The sequence below is a fragment of the Vombatus ursinus genome, unplaced genomic scaffold (assembly GCF_900497805.2).
Source record: "Vombatus ursinus unplaced genomic scaffold, bare-nosed wombat genome assembly UNPS02014781.1, whole genome shotgun sequence".
Lineage (NCBI taxonomy): Eukaryota > Metazoa > Chordata > Mammalia > Diprotodontia > Vombatidae > Vombatus > Vombatus ursinus.
This window is the reverse complement of record NW_020954559.1, coordinates 31,095,007-31,115,149: the sequence shown is the minus strand read 5'-3', so window position 1 is coordinate 31,115,149 and position 20,143 is coordinate 31,095,007.

Sequence of the window (20,143 nt, the reverse complement as noted above, 5' to 3'; positions counted from 1 at the left end):
ACTAGCTCTCCTTCCACATGCTCTCAATTAAGGTTCTTAGGCTAGCTAGTCTTTCAACCACCAAATCAAGCAAAACCAACCCTGAGGCTACTTTCTGACACTCCTAAATACCCCAAGGAAATTGTAAGTACCAGAATTCTTTTGAAACTCTTAGACATACCCATTTCTTCACTTTCTCCTTTCAGCTCACACAGATCCAAACTTCTGACTTATTGATGGAAATTCAAAGACAAGAATCACATCAAACAATAAAGCATCTACAAGTTGTGATCTGCACCAATGGATAGAGCCTGTACATCATTGAAATCATGGTTCAATTGAAGAACTAAATCAGAACTTCCAAAACTTATTTGGCCTACTGCCTCCTTAAAAAAAATTTATTCAGCACTCCCCTGGAAATCTACTTTCTTTTACCCTCAATTTTTTTTTAATATGTGTCATTTTATATATATAATGATGCATCTTAAATTTAATGTTTTTGTAAATTTATGGATTTTTTTCCTACATTAAAAATTTTGATGACACAATATTGCATCTTGTAACCATATAATATCATGTCATAAACAAGTCATTACATTCACATATTCCTGCCTATGCATGCTGGACTCCTGATGCACAACATGCTCGCATGCCTCTTACTTGTCAGCGGACTTGACCACTGATCATTTATAACTTGCATTTTTGTATGTTTGTTTGGAAAATAATGTAATCAGTAAGACTCTGTTACACAACAGATGAAACATGTACAGATCATTTTTAAAAATTTTCTTGTCTTCTCTTCTTTCCTTACGCTTTCACCTATTCTTTATTTTCATTCAATGCCCCCAAATTGCACCTGAGAGACTACTGCCCCTCCATCACTCCAGTGGCCCCCAGGCTGCATTGCCTACTGTGGGAACCTGTGATACTAAACTAAGGTTGCATTACTTTTTTTTTTTTTGCTTGCCATGCCACATTGTTGATTTCTATTGAATTTTCATAGGTATGACATTGACTGTTCAACATGTCTCTCCTATCCTTGAACTTGCACTTTTGAGGCTTTAAATGAAAAATGTAGGGTTTTGCTTTTATTCTTATTAAATTTAATCTTGTTAGATTCAACCTATTGTTGGATTCCACTGAGGTGTTTTGAATTCCAATTCTTTCATCCAGCATATTAATTATCACTACTAACTTTAAGTTATCTTGTTTAAACTCTTTTTTTTCTGTCACTTTCTGCCCCTTTCCAAGACTTGATGCTCACTCTCCAGCCTATGTGTCCACCTGGAATTGAAGATCCAAACCAAACCCCCATTACCTTGAGCTCTGATAGGTGAGCATTTCACCTCATCCTTCCTTGTCTCAGACCTACCATATCAATAGCTGGTCATTGACCCTGCATGAGAACACTTCCTTCCCCTTCTAACCACTTTCCAACTTTAGCTTGGAGAATAGTAATCAAATCAATACTATATACCCTGAGTATAAGAAATAGTAAGCTAGAACATAACGAAGTTCAGAAGGAACCACAGACAAGCCAGATCATTATGAAACTAACATATAGAATTTATTATGTACTTTTTTTTTTGTCTAGGCAATGGGGTTAAGTGAATTGCCCAGGGTCACACAGCTAGGAAGTGTCAAGTGGCTGAGGCTGGATTTGAACTCAGGTCCTCCTGACTCCAGGGCTGGTCCTCTATCCACTGTGCCACCTAGCCGCCCCTATTATGTACTTTTAAAAAAGAGAGCAGCATGAAATAGAGACTAGTAGATTCATGTAGAATGTACTTTTTGTATTCTGCTGTGTGTATGGTAATGCTCCTTTTCATGTATATGCACATTCATAATAAAGACATGTGAATATCGACATGTATGTATATGTATTATGTATAGGTGTATAGTTATATATAAACATATCTATATGTACACATATATACACATGCATGCATAAAAATGTGCATGTGTGTGTATATGCATGCACATCTGTACATGCATGAGTATATACCCATATATATATATATCTATCTCTATCTATACCTAGATTATCTATATAGATACATAATTTTCCCTTTTAGAATGCAAACTGCTTGAGAACAGGGACTTTTTTACTTGCTTATATTTGTATTTCACATTCTTAGCACATAGTAATAATTAAATAATCATATGCAAATTTGAAAGCAAAGTGGTACAGTAAAAAAAGAATATTAGATTTGAATGGAGAGAACCTTGATTTGCATTCTAGTTCTACTTACTACTTGTGTGGTGATATCTCTGGGCCTTGGTTTTTCAGTAAAATGAATGAATTGGGCTGAATGATGTCTGAGGTTCCTTCCAGCTCTAAACTGACATTTTTGAACCTATTGAAAGCATGCCAACTATGTCTTTATTGAAGTCACTGATAAAAAAATTTTAACCGGAAGACTTTACAGAATGTTTACTTAGAGCACCCTGCTAGAAAACTCCCTCCAAGTTGTAAATGACAATAACAAATGTGCCTCTGAATTTACCTAACTGTACTAGACCTGAGCCCACATCTTTCCATCTTATTTTATTTCCCTCTTTGACATGTAACCTTTGTAATTTGAGGAAGCAAAAATGCTGGATTGAAACTAAAAATCCCAGATAATATAAAGTACTAAAGGTGATAACTAAGGCTCCCTCTGCCCCCGATCAAATGAAATCTTTTGTGTTACCTTTAAGTCCTACTGCATGGCGGGAAGTATCAAGTTGGAATAGCTGTCTATTTCTTGCTTTTTTTGGAAAGGAGCTGGAAGAGAAGGGTAAGCATGATCCTTTGGGCGTAGTGGTGACAGTTACAAGAGGGTGGTTCAGCTCTTCATCATTCACCACTGCCAGATAAATGGGCTGAAACTTGATCTTCTACACCTTCCCATTTTTCCTTTTTTTCCTAATAGCTGCACATCCTTCCACAAGGACATTGCATATACTTGCATATATAACTTTCATATACATGAAAAGGAGCATTACCATACACACAGGAGAATACAAGGACTTTGCCATATACCCTGCTGAAATCCAGGTATACTATATCTACAGCATGTCTCTGATCTGTCAAAAAAGGACATGAAGTTAGTCTGGCATGACTTGTACTTAATGAACCGTTCCTGGCATATTGACCATGGTTTTCCTTTCTAAGGGTTCACCAATTATCCCTTTAATAGTATGTTCTAATATTTTGTTAGCAGTCAGTATTATATTCAACTTGCCAGTGGTTTGCAACATCTGCTTTCATACTTCCCTTCTGAAAACTGAAATATTTATCTGCCTGTAATCCTGTATAACCTCTCTAATTTTCCATAATTTCTCAAAGGCTAGTTTAGCAATCATATCCACTAATTCTCCCATAATTTTAGAAAATAATTTATCTATGTTTGATGAGTTCAATTAACTGAATTGTTTGGATTTGTCCTTGAATTTCCTTTCTATTCCTCTTGAAAAAAGATTGTTTGTTTTTGTTTTGTTTTGTTTGCAAGGCAACAGTAGAAAGAACACTGGCTTTGGAGTCAGAGGAATCCAAGGATCTGGATTCATATTTGATCTTTGTCACTTATGACTCTGAGAAATGGGTATTTCTCTATTGTATTTAATAATTATTGTTATTGTATTATGACTGAAGTTTTTCCCCTTTTCTATTTCCTCATCCAGAAACCAACCAGTGTGAGAAATCACACTTAAAGATTTACCCAGACCAAGATCTAATCAGATGGTAAAAGAAATTCTAAGTTTGGGCTAATGTGTGCACTGTATTTGCTCAGACAGGTCTGTGGAAACTGCTGTCTCTTTGATCAAGATTTGGGGGACCCAAGTTATGTACCCTAAGATACTCATTGTAATATAGCCCAGCCTCTCACTGTAATATTCATTTTCTTATTGCTTGTTGACCAATCAGAATTGATTGCACCCCTTGGGGACACCTACTCTTCAAAGGACATACAGACTGTGAACCCACCACCATGAGGGCTTTTTAGTCTAAGAGAGACTGTCAAGTGACCATCCTTTTATTAATAAATATGCTGGACTTATTAATAAAATGATTAAAATACCCAGAAACTATGTCTCTCAAACTTTTTAATTGTCACAGTACCTATGTTGCCTCTGGCAAATCACTTGATCATTCTGGCCATTGATTTTTTAATCTATAAAATGGCGGTGGTGGTGGGCTGTTATATTAGATTACTTCTGAGGTCTCTTCTCATTCTAAATCTATGATCCTTATTAGAAACTCAAACCATGACTTCAAAACTCTAGTCTAAATTTTGGGTTATAGTGAAAATTCATCTGTATTTAGATTAGCTCTGAGATAATACAGTCACTTCTCACTCTTTCAAGTCTCCCTTCAAGTTTCTCTTACCAGTTTGGAAAAGCACCAGCTCTGGATTTTGGTTTAAATGCTGCCTCTGATGTTTACTACCTATGTGAAAATGGGTAAGTCATGACTTTCTGGGCCTCTGCTTTTTCATTTGAAAATGAGGAAGTTAGACCAGATAGCTTCTAGAATCCTCATAATTATCGATCATCATGGTTAGCCAAAACTAGGTTAGAAGAAAGCACAAATGGATATAAAGGCCAAAGAAAAGTTAGCATATACTGGAGACTCTCATGGGATACTTTCAGGCTGCAGAGCTTTGGGTTACTTTTCCCTTTGGACCTCACACTAGACACCGATTGCCTCTCAAATGTTGTGATATACTAGTTTATATTGAAGTAATCTGTGCATGTGCCATATTTCACCCCTATTCTCACCTACCATTGAAATACAAGATACATTAGGGCAAGAATTCTTTCCTATCTGACCTGTACCTCTGCTGGTGCCTAGCACAGCTTTCTGCTCTCAGTGGGTATTGATAAACATCTATTTTTTTAATTGAATTAAATTGAATTGAGGAAGAGCAAGAGGTGTGGTTTGATTGCACCGGCACTTAATCTTGGGCTTGTAGTTCGTTTGGACATTTAGGGAAAGCAGACAGAAGACATGAAGTTGATTTCTTAATCCAACCTTTCTATGCACAGATGAGCAAAGAAAGAGTTTAAATGGAGAGTGTGGGTAGAGGTTACCTGTGATATTTCTGGGAGCAATACTATGGCTCATCTCTGAGTTTTTTTTTTTTTTTTGACTGCTGGTTTTGTTCCGTTTGGTTTTTTTTCTTGTAATGAATGTTGGATGTTCCTAGGAACAGGGTCTATATCAGAATAGGGAAAGCTGAGCAATAATCCAATGTTTTGGATTTTTAATCCAATAATCCTATAGAACTACTTAGAGTATTGCACTGTCCCAGGATAGGAGTTCTATAGGATGGACACCAGAACATAGCACAAAACTAAGCTATTCAAATTACTTTCTTAATTTTCTGCAAGAAGAAATGAGCAGAAAGGCAAACCATGAAGGTATCAGATGCTCTACTGCTTGGCAAAGGAAAACCTTCAGCTTAGGTCTGGATAATTGCTCTCTCATCACCACATAGAATGAGAGACTTTAGAGCGGTAAGGAACTTCAACATAACTTTCTTGCTTTATTGAAGAAGAAACTGAGGGCCAGAGAAATCAAATGCTTTACTCAAGATATAAATACTCAGGGAGAATAGGGCATCTTAGGGAATAAGAGAGAAAAGAGGTGGCAGCTTTTGCCCATGTGCCAGAAGTTCCTCTGAGATGATCTTGCTCTATGACTGGTACCCCAAAGAGCTGAATGAAATGAATGGTGGTTGGTTTTATTGATTCACATTGTGAGGTAATTTTTGCTTCTCCTCCCTTTTATTTTCACCCAAGTTTTGCACTCAGTGGCACATATATATTCATTCCCCATTAGACAGAGCACCACATAAATAGAAATTCTTTTAAACTAGAGTGCAACTGCAGTGTCTTGTCTATCTATTTTGAATTTGTCTTTATATATATATACCTACATATATGTCCTGAGAACTGTCTTACTGTCTTATGGAATCTTGGGAATATGTATGAGACCTTATTGCTTCTGTATTAAGTTCTTAAGTTAACTTTATTTGTTGCTCATACTCTACACATAAATAAATCTTCAATAATTTTAAATATTAGGCAGCTGGGTACTGCAGTGGATAGAGGACTGGACCTGGAGTAAAGAACAATGAATTATAATCTAGCATGAGAAATATGCTAGCTATGTGACATTGAGTAAGAATTTAACATCTTTTTGCCTCAGTTTTCTTATCTGTAAAATGGGGATAACAGCACCTACCTCCCAGGTAATAATTGCAAAGCACTTAGCACAGTGCCTGGTACAAAATGTGATGAATGAAAAACCCAAGAGACAGAATTTCTGGGTGATTAATACTCTATTAATTAGACTAGCTAATAATCAATAATTTGATGGTCAGTGATTTCTCTCAGGAGCCAAAGATAAAAGACATGGAGAACCTAAAAGCTTTAACTAATTCCTGAAAGGAGAACTCTCTTGAAAACTGAAAATCAACCCTGATTGGAGGATATTTAATGAGGAGGTGGGCTAGAAATCATCTAATCCTCCTGCTGAGGATATGACTTGATTATGAGACTCAACTGCCTACAGCAATCTGGACAGGGAAATTAGGGTGACCCAGCTCATGAAGGAGAAAACCAACCAGAGGGATCTGGATGGAGATGGATTTCCCTGTCCAGATTGCTGTAGGCAGTTGAGAAATAAGGTCTCCTAGTTGGATGGCGTTCTGCCCAAGATTGAACAGTGTATGCCCGAAGGTTAGGGTTAATCTCAATCAGCCAAATCCTTCAGAGGCTGGCTTTCCACAGGAACTGTGCCTCAATGAAAAAAACAGAGGACCAAAAATCTAATTTGATAATTGGTTATTAATATAACAGAAAAATAATTTCTTTCAATAGTAAGTGCTATAGAAATGTTAACTGTTGTAAATATTATCATTATCATTATATCATTCTCTAAGTTATATTCCTCAATTAATTCATTGGTACGGTAGAAAAAAGAACTGGCTCTTGTTTCGGAGGAGCTGGCTTCAAATTCTACCTCTGTTAGTGAGTGACCTCAAGAAAGTCACAACCATCCCAGACCTCAACTATTTAATCTCTAAAAAGAGAGGATTTAACTAGGTGGTTTCTGAGCTTCTTTCAACTTCTTAATGCTGGATCCATGAAGTCCTAGAACTACCTATGTACTTTAAGATCTTAAGCTTACTTTGCTTATTGTTCATATTTTGCATATTAACCAAAAAGCTCCTGGTGTTACCAGTTATAAGTATGGTACGTATCTCTTTCCAGTTATTCTCCCTCATAATTTTGTGTTGTAGTATAAAAAGCATTGTTTATAGAATTAAAGGACTTAAATTCAAATCTTTCCTTCGACACTGTCACCATGTGACCTTGAAGATTGGATTAGGTAGGCAATGAAGTCTCTTCAAATTCTGTGTTTTACTGAAATATCTATGATATTATTATTTGCTCTTGTCAGAGTTAAGATCATCAGTTGTAACTGTAGTGAGCAAGGGAGAGATTGGATGACATGGCAAGAGAGACTAAAGTTTGTCAGGAATGAAGGGAATTTTGAATAAGAGTACGGTAAGATGATTTTTTGAGCATCCCTGAGAGACCAGCTGGGGTTATGCAAAATAAATTCACAGTAAATGAAATCATTTTCAATTTTGAGGCTTGATCAAACAATGTTCAGTGTCTTCAGAACAGAATTAGGGAAATGTGAAAGTGGAGGTCATTCAAGTAGGGTCAAAACGATTTAAGATTAAAAAGTTAATGGATTCTAGGGTAGACTAGACTAATGAATTGTTGAAGGGCCTAACTGTGGAGTCAAGGCCAGATTAATAGGCAAACAAATTCAGAATAAGACATACTGGGAGAATAGGGAAGAGATAAGGTAGGACTAGATGCCATGATGAATATGAAGAGTCTTTTTACAGTATGTAAGGTAACAAAAAGAATGGAAGGATTGGAGGTTGCATTAAAATATGGATTGTTTTTTTCAGAATTTTGGATACTGGATATTACAATTTTGGGCAATGTGAGATGTGTTATATTTACATATATGTGCATTATGTATGCATAGAACACAACATTAAATTATACAATACATTCATATATACATACATATACACATACATACATACATACATACATATATATACACACACACACACACACACACACACACATATATATATATATATATATATATATATATATATATGGATGTACTATGGCCAATATTTCAAGAACCTCAGCCTCTACTCAAGTACCCCTAAAGTACTATAAGTGCTTAGTCCTGTGTGTGTGTGCATATATATATATGTATGTATATGTATACACACATACACAAATATGATCAATGATCAAGAAAAAAAAACACAGGTGGTCTATTCTTCTGATGTACAGATGGCATAAAGTGCAGAAGTGTTAAAAAAAAAATCTGGGTTCCTGCCATGCCCTGGTCAATAAGGCAAACTCTGGAAATAAGACAAAAATAATTTATTAGCACACCAAGGCAACAACGCAGTTGGGTGTGGCAGGCGTCCATTTGAATTGCTTGTTGCTTTTTATAGAAAGGAGTAAATAAATTCAATATAAGGTCAAAAGTATTTTCCTTGCTTTGCAATTGTGAAGAGATGATCCCAGTTAGTAACACATGCACACACCAGCTCCTGCAGTCTGGCTGTGCATGTACTTACTGTTTAAAGGAGGCTTTAAAATGGAGTCACTCAGATTGACTCTGTACAAGTAGCTTACTTTGCATGGAGGGATGGCTAAGATACAAAAGAAAAAAAAAAGAGTCAGGATATGGAAGATCTTGACAGCTGAGACCATTTGTAGGAATATAATAAGATAACAACCCATGGGGAATTATGTAAAATCTCATTCATTGATTCAACTTCCTAAGTACATGATGGAGAGGCATTGTTAGATAGCAGTTGTTTGAAAAAAAAGAGGTGAGTTTTTTAAGAGAATGGAAACTCAATAAGTCAGTAGTTTGGTATGTGAACCAAAATAGCTAATGTAGTTGGTGTTTCAAAGAATGACAACACTGCCAATAATAAGGTGGTAATAGTCCACAGCTGGACGACTATATTCAGTTCTTCAAACTATGATTTAGGAAAGACATTGGTAAGTTGGAGAGTATTCAGCTAAGGGCAACCATGACGATAAGTTAAAACAGTTAAGGATGTTTCACCTGAGAAAGAGAAGACTGAGACATCTTCAAGTTTGAAGGACTGTCATGTGGAAGAAGGATTAGACTCATTCTGTTTGGCCCCAGGAGGCAGAAATAGAAACATTGGGTGGAAGTTCCAAACAGGCAAAAAAAACTTTATGTCATTAACAACTTTCTAACAATTAGAGGTGGCCAAAAATGCAATGGAGAGGTTACTAGTAGGAATAAACTGTAACACATTGCAAACAAATACGTACATGCATGTGTGACAAAAATATAACAAAATAGGAAGTGTAAAATTAGAAAGTGTGATATGTTGATTATGTGGGGAGAGCCAAGTTTAATATATGGAAAGTTTAAACACAGTACTGGTACTCATGAGAAGTTAAAAGACCTAGAAAAAAGACTTCCAAAATGTTAAGTAGATCTTCTGCAGATGACTTATGGGAGGGCATGGACAAGAATCACCCAAGATGACAAGGTGTGGATGAGTTGTAATCTGCAGTGTTGGATGGAGTAACTTAACTGATAGAGTGATAGATCCTCTGAATATTGAAGTACCTATATAATAGGGTAACTGATTTTTATACAGCACTTTAACATTTGCAAAGTGTTTTACATGTGTCATCTCACTTGATTTTCACAAGTCTGTGAAGTAACAGTGATTACTATTGCCACATTATGTAAAAACTGGATCTTTGAGAGATGAGACTATGTGTCCAGGGACAAATAGCTTGTAAGAATCTGAGTTAGGATTTGAATTCAGATCCATCTGACTCTATTATGTCATGCTGCCTCCTATAATATGCACATATACAAACATATGTCTTATTTCTTGCTTTCTCAATGGTTATGGTAGGGCTAGAGGAAAGGAGAGTATTTGTAACTCAAAACTAAAAAAAAGGAATGTTAAAATTATTTTTAAAGTATGCACATATATGCCATTGCAAAGAACTCAATGGAATTTTTCATTTAAACTCATTTTTTTTCTGTAGTCATATAGACCTAGCTTACATTACTATAGTCCATGGCTTTATTATAAACTCATTAGAGGTTTCTGTTAATGGTATCCAATATGTTAAGTGATTTACTAAATTTAATACACATACATTTATATGTACATATATATAGTTTCTTTTAATTCTACCACAGTATCTATTAAAGCTTATGAATGTACACAAGTATAGAAGAAAATGTAATTTCTATTTATTTCTGTCAGTATTATTGTGATATAATCCAAAAGATCTTTCCGTAACTTAATTTAAATCTCCTACCCCTGTAGTTGAAGTTACACCTATAACCAACAGATGGCAGCACAGCAACAGTCATGCATATTTGCTGCCAAGTAGGGCTCAAATAAGCTAACAAGTGGTGCCCGGTCCTATTGCCTGCTCTTTCCTGAAAATTTTATTAGGTTTGTTCTTCTTGTACGTGACAGTAAGGAATAGGATAGCAAAATAAATCTATTCTTGTTTTGACTTTGTGTGATGATAAAAACAACAACAGAAAACAACAACAAAAAGTCATACTTAGAGTCAAAAGAACTGAGTTCAAATTCTGATCCTTACATTTACTAGCCATCTCACTCTAGACAACTTGAATAATCTCTTTGATATTTAGCAGTTTATCTGAAAATAAAAATGATAATTTTTGCACTATTTTGCTCACTATTGTGCTTTTAATGCACTACAGGGATATGAGTTGTTATTACTATTACTATTAGGCTCTAAGAAGTAAGGAGCTATAAAATTTTGTCTACAGAAAAAAAGTTTGAAGCCAATAGTTTTCTATTAGGTTTTTTGGGGAAAAGGACAACATGGAATAGGAAGATGAGAAGGAAGTGGAAGAAGAGGAGGGCAAAGAGAAAAAGAAAGAGTAGTAAATGGAAAAGAAGTCAGGTCCATAAGCATTTGGTACGCTCCTACTTTGTGCCAGGCACTGTACTAAGTGCTAAGGATAAAAAAAAGCAAGAAAAGTACCTGTTATCAAGGAGTTCACAATCTAATGGAACAGATATTATATAAACAACTATCCATAAATAACATATACAGCGTAAATTGGATATAATCTCAGAAGAAGGCCACTGAATTAAGAAAGACTGGGAAAAGATTTTTGCAGAAGGTAAGATTTTATCTGAGACTTGAAGACATCCAGGGAAGGCACTAAGCATTGATGAGGAGGGAGAAAATCCCAGGCACTGGGGATAGCCAGTGAAAAAGCAGAAAGTCAGGAGATGGAGTGTCTTGTTCAAGGAATAACAAGGAGGCCAGTGTCATTGTATCATAAGGGATATTGAAAGGAAGAACAAGCAGCAATAAAATTTCATATCAGATATTTAAATATATATAGGATCATAGAATCATAGAACTAGGACTGAAAAAGACCATGGTGGCCATTTAGTTTTGTCACTTGATTTTACAGCTAAGGAAACTGAGGACCATGGTATTTAAATATTCAAAGTCACGTAGGTAGTCAGAAGTTCAATTTGAACTCAGATCTTATGCTCCAGCAATTGTTCTTTCCATTATATCATAAAATAAAATAAAAGTATTTTCCTGAAAATTTACTTAGATTTCCATTTCACTTCATATATATAGATTCAACATCTCTAGTTTTGACAATCATTCACCAAACATTTATTAGAGCCTATTTGGGGAAGGAAATAGAGAAAAGAAATATGGAGATAAATGAGATATGGTCCCTGTACTCAAAGAGCTTTTCTCTTTGAGAAACATTTATGTTTTCAAACTGCATCTCCAATTTTAAAATGAAAGATTTTTATCTTACTCTTAGGCATCAGTGATTAAATGAGAAGGTTTGGGGAAGAGGTGGAGGTTTAAGTTGAAAGGGGGAAGATAAATAAAAATAAATTTGGATAAAATAAGACAACTTGTTGCCCTCTGCTAGAGGTTTTGAGAGAAGCCTGGGTTTTAGATGCCAGGAAAATATCTGATTTGGGGGTTAGGGAAGTGAGAAATGGACTAGCCTCAGCTAACTCCTCCCTAGTCTCCCTTAACATGGAAGGAGGTACCAGATCTCAAATTGTACTACAAAGCAGTAATCAACAATTTTATACTGGTTAAAAAAAAAGTCAATCAGTGAAATATATTAAGTACACATCACATAAAAGCTAAAAATATAGTAGCTTAGTGTTTTATAAATGTAGAAACTCTAGTTACCAGGGGAAGGACTTACTATTGACAAAAATTTACGGGAGAACTGGATAGCAGGCTGGCAGAAACTGGCTTTAAATTAATACCTCATTTCATATACCATGACCAGCTCTAAAAGAATACATGGCTGACGTTAAAAATCAAATCATAAACAAATTAGAGGAACAAAGAAGACATCGCTTTTCAGGTCCATGGATAGGTGAAGAGTTTATGACCAAGTGATAGGATTACACAGGATAAAATGGACAATTTTTATTATATAAAATTAAAATAGTATTATATGAACATGTTTAATGTAGTAAAAAATACAGACAAAAGAAGTAACTGGAGGGAAAAAAAGTCTTTCCAGCAAGTTTCTCTCATAATGTTCTCATTTCTAAGACATACAAGATGTCCCTGATGTCTTAATGCGGTTTTAAGCTAAACTACTTAAACTGTTTAAGCAATTAAAATTTATACCTGAACTAAGACACCAACTATGGGAGAGTTCATGAGACTAATAGCCATTCCCCAATAGATAAATGGTCAAAGGATATGAAGAGGCAGTTAATAGCTTAGAAGAAATCCAAGCCATAAACTATCATATAAAAATGATCTTAATAACTAGAGAAATGCAAATTAAATCAATTTTGTGATTCTACTTCATACCTATCAGACTCGTAAGGAAGACAAAAGAGGAAAATGACAAGTGTTGGAGGGATTATGGGAAAATGGGCATACTGGTGTACTGTAGGTAGAGACATGCAATGGTTAACCACTCTGGAAAGCAATCTGCAGCTATTTCCAGAATCACAAAACTGGGAATATGTTTTAACCCAGTTATACCACTACTAGGTCTATAACCCAAAGAAATTTTAAAAAGAAATAGGATCTCTATGTAAAAAATTATTTATAGTATCTAAAACATTGTAAATGAAGGGGCTATTCTAGTAGGGACTAACTAGTCAAATTGTGGTACATGATTTAAGGAAGAGTTTTAAGAATAATTTTGGGTGACTAAGTAATTTTGACTATTATAAATACACAAATTAAAAATAAAGGACATATGAAGAAAGACACTACCTGGATCCAGAGAAAGAACTGATAAATAGAAGTATATATAGAATAATTTTACATATAGCTGTGTGTATATATATATATACACATATATGTGTATATATGTATATACATAGAAACATACATACACACACCTGTTTGTATCTAAAGGTAACTATCTGGGTGAGGGGAGGGGAGAAACAAAAGGAAAAAAAAACTTATGATAACTCTGTTCTATATTTGGAGGGAATAACAAGTTGCACATGGTAGATTTGTAGTTTCTTGTGCAATCATCTTTTTTTTGATACTGTGTTATGGAAATTCATTTTTTTAAAGAATAGTATTATACTATAAGAAATGATAAAGTGAATAATTTCATAGAAAACTGGGAGAACCTTTTTGAAATGATGCAGAGTGAAGGAAGTAGAACAAGGAGAACAGTTTATTCTAGAATAACAGTAGTAATAAAATTCTTGTCACCAAAGTCCTTGACACTATCAAACAGTTAGAAACTTCTATGATTTTGTCAGTGGAAAGTATACTAAATAAGAGGCACTAATATCTGTTTTGCCACTGCATCCTAAGCCCTATTAGGACTTTTCATCTGACTTGCAGAGAAAGCTTTCCATATTTGTTGTCTACCCTGTTAAAATGTGAAGTTCTTGAGAGCAAAGACAGTATTTTTCTATTTGTATCCCCAGTACATAGCACAGTGTTTTGCACATAGTAAGCATTGGATAAATTACTTATCCATCCATTCGTGCATAACAAAATTACAGAGAAACCTTAGAATCCTCTTCAATGAACCTGATGCTAAAGGTGATGAACTTAAGATGCAGAAAGAGACATGTTTTTGGATGTTGCTAATGTGGGCCTTTTTTTTTTTTGCTTCAAAAATAAAATAAAAAATAAATCTCCATTAGATTAAAAAAAGGAAATTTATAAGAATAATACCCCATGAAGACAACGTATGCTGTGTGGTATGATTTAAATAAAGGTCTTTTTGCTTCATGATATCTCCCCCAAACTTACTGAAATCCCACCAAGAAGTGATTTTTTTGGATGAACAAGAGATATCTTTTGGATTAAATCAAATCAATCCTAGAAATATTTATCCAGTGCTTCCTGGGTAGGATTTGGGAAAATCATCATAGTTCCTTCCTTAAAAGACCTTATAATATAGCAGGAGAATAAGACCTATACACAAAATAATATAAGGAAAGTTGCAGTGTAATTAGAGAATGGTAGAAATGATGTATTAAAGAGACAAGGGTTGCTTCTCACTGGGAGTATCAAGGAAGACATAATCAAAGGTTAAAACTGAGCTGGGATTTTAAAGTGGAAAAAGATTTCAATAGAGATGTGGGAAGAATTAATTCCAGACAGAGGTCTGTACAGATATATAAAGATAAATAGTGGGAGCTATAGTCTGTAAAAAAAAATACTAGAAAACTAAGTTAGAATCAGATTGTGGCTCCTTGAATGCTAGGTTAAGAAATCTATTTTATCCTAAAGGCAGTGGAGATTCACTAAAAGTCTTCTAGCAGGAGAATAGATCAGATATATATTAGGAAGTTTATTGTGGCATCTGTGTGAAGGATGGCTTACAGTGGGGGTAGACTGCAGGAAGGGACACCCATTACAAGGCTATTTAAAAAAAATACTCATGAGAAGTAATATGGGACCAAACTCACCTAGTGGCAATGGGAGTGAGAAGGAACAGATGGAAGAGATATGGCACACATAGAATGAAACTTATTAGATTGGATTGGAATAGTAGGCAGTTGGCAACACATTAATAAATGATAATAATAACTATTATTATTATTATTATTATTGCTAACATTTATATAGCACTTACTATGTGCCAGGAACTGTACTGTTTCCCAATTATTATTTCATTTGATCCTCACAACATCCCTGAGAGACACTATCCCCATTTTACAGATGAGGAATCTGAGGCAAACAGAGGTTAAGTGACTTGCTCAGAGTCACATAGCTGGTAAGTGTCTAAGACCAAATTTGAACTCAGATCTTTTGATACCAAGCACAGAACTCTATCCACTATGCCATCTAGCTACCCTAGCTACTCCCATTTATAGTTCAGAGTAAAAGTAATATACATGTATGTTGGGGCAGAAGGTCTTAATATGCATGCACATACATATATTTGGATGGCATCTTCCATACTCTACTTGCAGTATCGCAAGGAAGATAGAGAGCTAGCATCTAAGCCATCTAAGGCATCTAAGATCTGGGTTGAAGTCTTGTTTTTGAAATAGATGGGTTGTGTGACACAACTTCTCAATGCTCTAGTGAACTCTCTCAGGCTGTAAGTGGTAGAGAAAATAGCAACCTGGATGGTGAGGGAGTTTTCTCATGTAAGACTTTCCCATACCAATAGCAAGTTCAGTCCTTGTTCTAATTCATCTGCATAGATGTAAAGATAGAGAACAGGGAAATGAATAACATAGTCAAGGGAAATAGATTAAATATAGAGAGAAGAGGACCACAAGCAGAATCTTTGTGTGTAAGAGTGGTGGTGGTAGGATGGGGTTGGTGGGATGGGGTATAGCCACATACAGTGGCAAAAAGAAGGAAGATGAATTAATAAAAGGCACTGAAAAGGAGTGTCTGGAGAAACTGGAAAAGAGCCAGAATAAAGTAGTGTCAAGGAAACCAAGGGAAGTGAAAATATGAAGAGGAAGGAGATTATCAATGGTGTGAAATACAACAGGAAGATCAGGATTGTTGAGTCTATTGTAATAAGCACAAACTATGAGGCACAAAAAATCATGAGTACCTTCTGAATCATCTAAGAGAGATTATTATGTTAATTGTGAATCTCAGAATTGTAAGGAACTTCAGCAGTCATCTAATACAACTTTTATCTGAATAAAAATTGTCTGTACAACATTCTTGACCAGTGGTCATCTGGTCTTTGCTTGAAGATCATCAGTGAATGAGGTACCACCCATTACCTCCAAAGGAAGACCATTCTATCTCTAGATAGCACTAATTTTTAGGAAGCTTTTCCTTATACACAGGCTAAATCTGCTTCTCTCTAACTTCTGCCCTTTGTTCCTAGTTGCCTTCTGGATCCAAACAGAAAAAGACTAATCCCTGTTCCATATGCCAGCCATTCAGATACTTGAGAAAGCCTGAAAGTCTTTTTCAGGCTAAATTAACTCTTTCCTCTCAATTGATCTTCATATGTCATGGTTTCAAGACCTTTTACCATCTTCATCACCAATCATTGTTGCTCCAGATTAAGTATATTTGATTATTTTAAAATTATTTTTAAACTTTATATTTTATCACATAATTATTCCACATGAATTAATTCTAAATTAATAATTAACTATTTAAATTATATTTTAAAATTGTTTTTCAATTCTTTGTAAGCTATTACTTTATCACAGCATAATTGAAAGAGAACTAGAATTGGAGCAAGAGGTTCTAGGTTCAAATTCAGGTTCTGGCACTCACTTTGTGTGTGATTTTCAAGCAAATTACTTCACCTCTCCAGACCCCAGTTTCTTCATCTCTAAAAATAAGGACATTAGACTACATGACTACATGATGTAGTTGATCCTGTCTATATCTAAATTAACAGTGCTACATTCAGTCTACAAAGTAATTCTTATTTAAGCACAATATGTAATTAACCAGCACATGCCATATCCCAAATCTGGTACTTGCTTGCTGATTTTTGTTTGTTTGTTTTGTTTTGTTTTGTTTTTGTTTTTTCATACTAGGTTTCCCTATCTTTCCTAGGTTGGAATGCAGAGGATACCCACAGCTCAGTCCCACTCTGATCAGTACTGGACCTGCTTTGGAAACTTTGACTTGTTCCATTTCTGATCTGGGCAGATGAGACCTCCACTGGGCAACTGAGTGGTCCCCAGGCCCAGGGGCTCACCATATTATTACTGAACTTTGGACAGACACTTGATTGGCTTGTCCCACTACAGCTCAGAACGCTGAAGATTAGGGGATTCCCTGGCCCTATCCTTCCTGGTAGCTGGAATTAAACATATTCTCCACCAAGCCCAACATTTTTTTAAGGCAATTAGGGTTAAGTGACTTGCCCAGGGTCACACAGCTAGTAAGTGTCAAGTGTTTGGTCTGAGGCTGGATTTGAATTTAGGTACTCCTGACTTCAGGGCTGGTGCTCTATCCTCTACTCCACCTATCTGCACCCCCAAATTTTTTTAAAGAAGGAGTAGGCTGTGCCATTAAAACATAATGAAAATAAAGTCTCAAGACAGTGAGGTTTTGATTTTTAAGTGAATTATGTTATTTCTCATTTAACCATTTCCTTTGAGTATGATTTTTAAAAATTATTTCCTAAAAGTCTCTTGCAGAAGAGCTAATCAAGAGTGTATGCACGATCTGTGAATAAGGAAGGCACTAATAGAACTTGAGTCTATTAGTACATCTTCAAGAATAGAAGACATTTATTTCTTATGTTTAAAGAAGAAACAAAATAATAATAATAATAACAACCAAAGAGCAATCCCTTCTGAGTGCAACCAAAAGAAACTTGAGGTACTTATCCTTCCAATTTCTTCCCTCCCTTATAATTTTTTGGGCAAAAGTTAAATCGATAAGATCAAAATCTTCAAAGCGATAACATAATTGTCCCTTTTTGTGATTTATAGCAGAGTAGGAAACCCACTTCCCTCCAAATGCCTGATGAATTTAGCTATTTAGGTTAGAAACAAAATGTAAATCATCACAGAAAAAAATGTAATCAAATAAGTTTTGAACTTTGAACATTCTTTACAGGATAAAGTAAATATAAATGACACACTAAGCAGTAAGTAACAGAGCTTTGATGTATCTGTAAATAATAACTGCAATGTTCTCCTGAAAACTTACATAATGCTGCCCAGATTACCCACTGTTTGTTGATACTGTACTTAAGTTCTGCTATCTGTTGAATACTCTTGCTATTGATTGGTAAGACCCACTACAACTCTAGAAGATGGTTTATAATGCTCAGGGCCAATGGGATGATGGAAGTCACACAGTTTTAATATATTTGTGTAATATATTTGATATGATATAGTTTTCACTGAGCTCCCTTAGCATGCCCATGCTGTCATTAGTCATATTTTCCATCAGAGCTGAGGTAGGAGTTTTTAGACTGTACAACCAATTCTCTGCAGGCAAGTGAAATACATGTTAACCAGTCATTTTACTCTCCTACTCTCCTGTTCAGCCTTCTACTAGAAATGCAACAATTACCAACACAAATTTTATCAACTTGTGAAACCTCCTCTTTTCTGTGTCTTTCTCTCTCTGGTTTTAATATTGATGAAAGTAAAATGACTGAAAGGAGAAAATGAAACCAGAAGCCTGAATGGTTCACAATGTTGGTAATTCATTCAGAACCTTTAAATGAAGGGAAACTTCTTAATATTTAGTGCTACCTGCGGCAGCTAGCTGGCACAGTGGATAGAGCTCTGCCCTTGGAGTCAGGAAGATGTGAGTTCAAATCCAGCCTCAGACACTTGACACTTACTAGCTGTGTAACCCTGGGCAAGTCACTTAACCCTGATTGCTTTGCTATGTTTGCAAGCACTGGGTTCTCACCTTCTTTGGAGGTCTTCAAGCAAAAAGGTAGAAATGACTATTTTTCAGACATATTGTGAGATCATTTTTGGTCAGGTGTGGATTGAAGGAAATTGTCCCCAAGGTCCCATCCAGCTCTGAGATTCTATGAAATAAGAATTAATTCTACTTTACAAAAGAGACATAAGTAATCCTGATTTTAAGAGAGAGATGACACTAACTTTATAAATTAATGTGTTATATAAGACTTTCTGTCTATGTACTTACCTTTTGCAAGGCAGGATTTGATTTGTGCTGCCTATGTCTATGACTGAGTCCCACTAGATTATACTTTCTCTGAGGGCAGATATTATATTCTTTCATCTTTGTATTGCTCAAGCACCTTTGTATTCTTAAACCCAAACCCTAAACCCTTGCAAACAATAGACGCTCAATAAATGACACCTAGGTTTGAATTCTGAATACTAAAGCAATATTACTTTCTTTTCCCTGATCATTGATAACTTGATTTTTATTTTGGAGTTATAGCTTCTTCATTTTGTAAACTTGTAATACTCGTCCTCTGGGCTACCTCCTCAATTTGTCACTTCTTAGTTTTAGATTAGGTCCCCAGAAGAGTGATTACTAAAGGGATTAAGGGCATTCTGTGAATCAACACTCCTAAAACTATATCTCCTGATCCCCTGTTGGTGAGGTTAGCTCTAATAATAAGCCAGCAGACATAATTAGCTCAAAGCAAAGACATTTACTAAGATGGTGTACTAAGAACAAAAGCTGCAATACCTTACCTCCCATAAAACTGTGGTGCACTCTCCCACAAATGCACATGTAATGGGAAGAGTGGGCATAAACTGAGAGAACACTGGTATTGAGGCACACCTATGGGAAACACGTGTTGCTAAGGAACTCATGCCTCTGGTATTTCAGAACCCCTAGCCTCAGCATCTTTACTGAGTTGGGTTCCCTGGAGCAGCTCTTCTCCATAGGTCAATTTTGATTGCCCCACTACCTTATTTCTCCCTTGTGGCCATAGTTAGCTTTCTTCCTTGCTGCCAAAAAAAGTTACTTCATGTCCCTGACTCTGTGTGTGTCACTCTCTGCTTCCTGCTGGCTGCAATGTCTTCTAGTGGTCGAGTAAATCAAGTGCAAAATGTTATGTCCTGTATGAAGAAAGAGAGAAAATCCTCTATCCCTTCTCTCTGCCCTCTCCTCTCTGGGA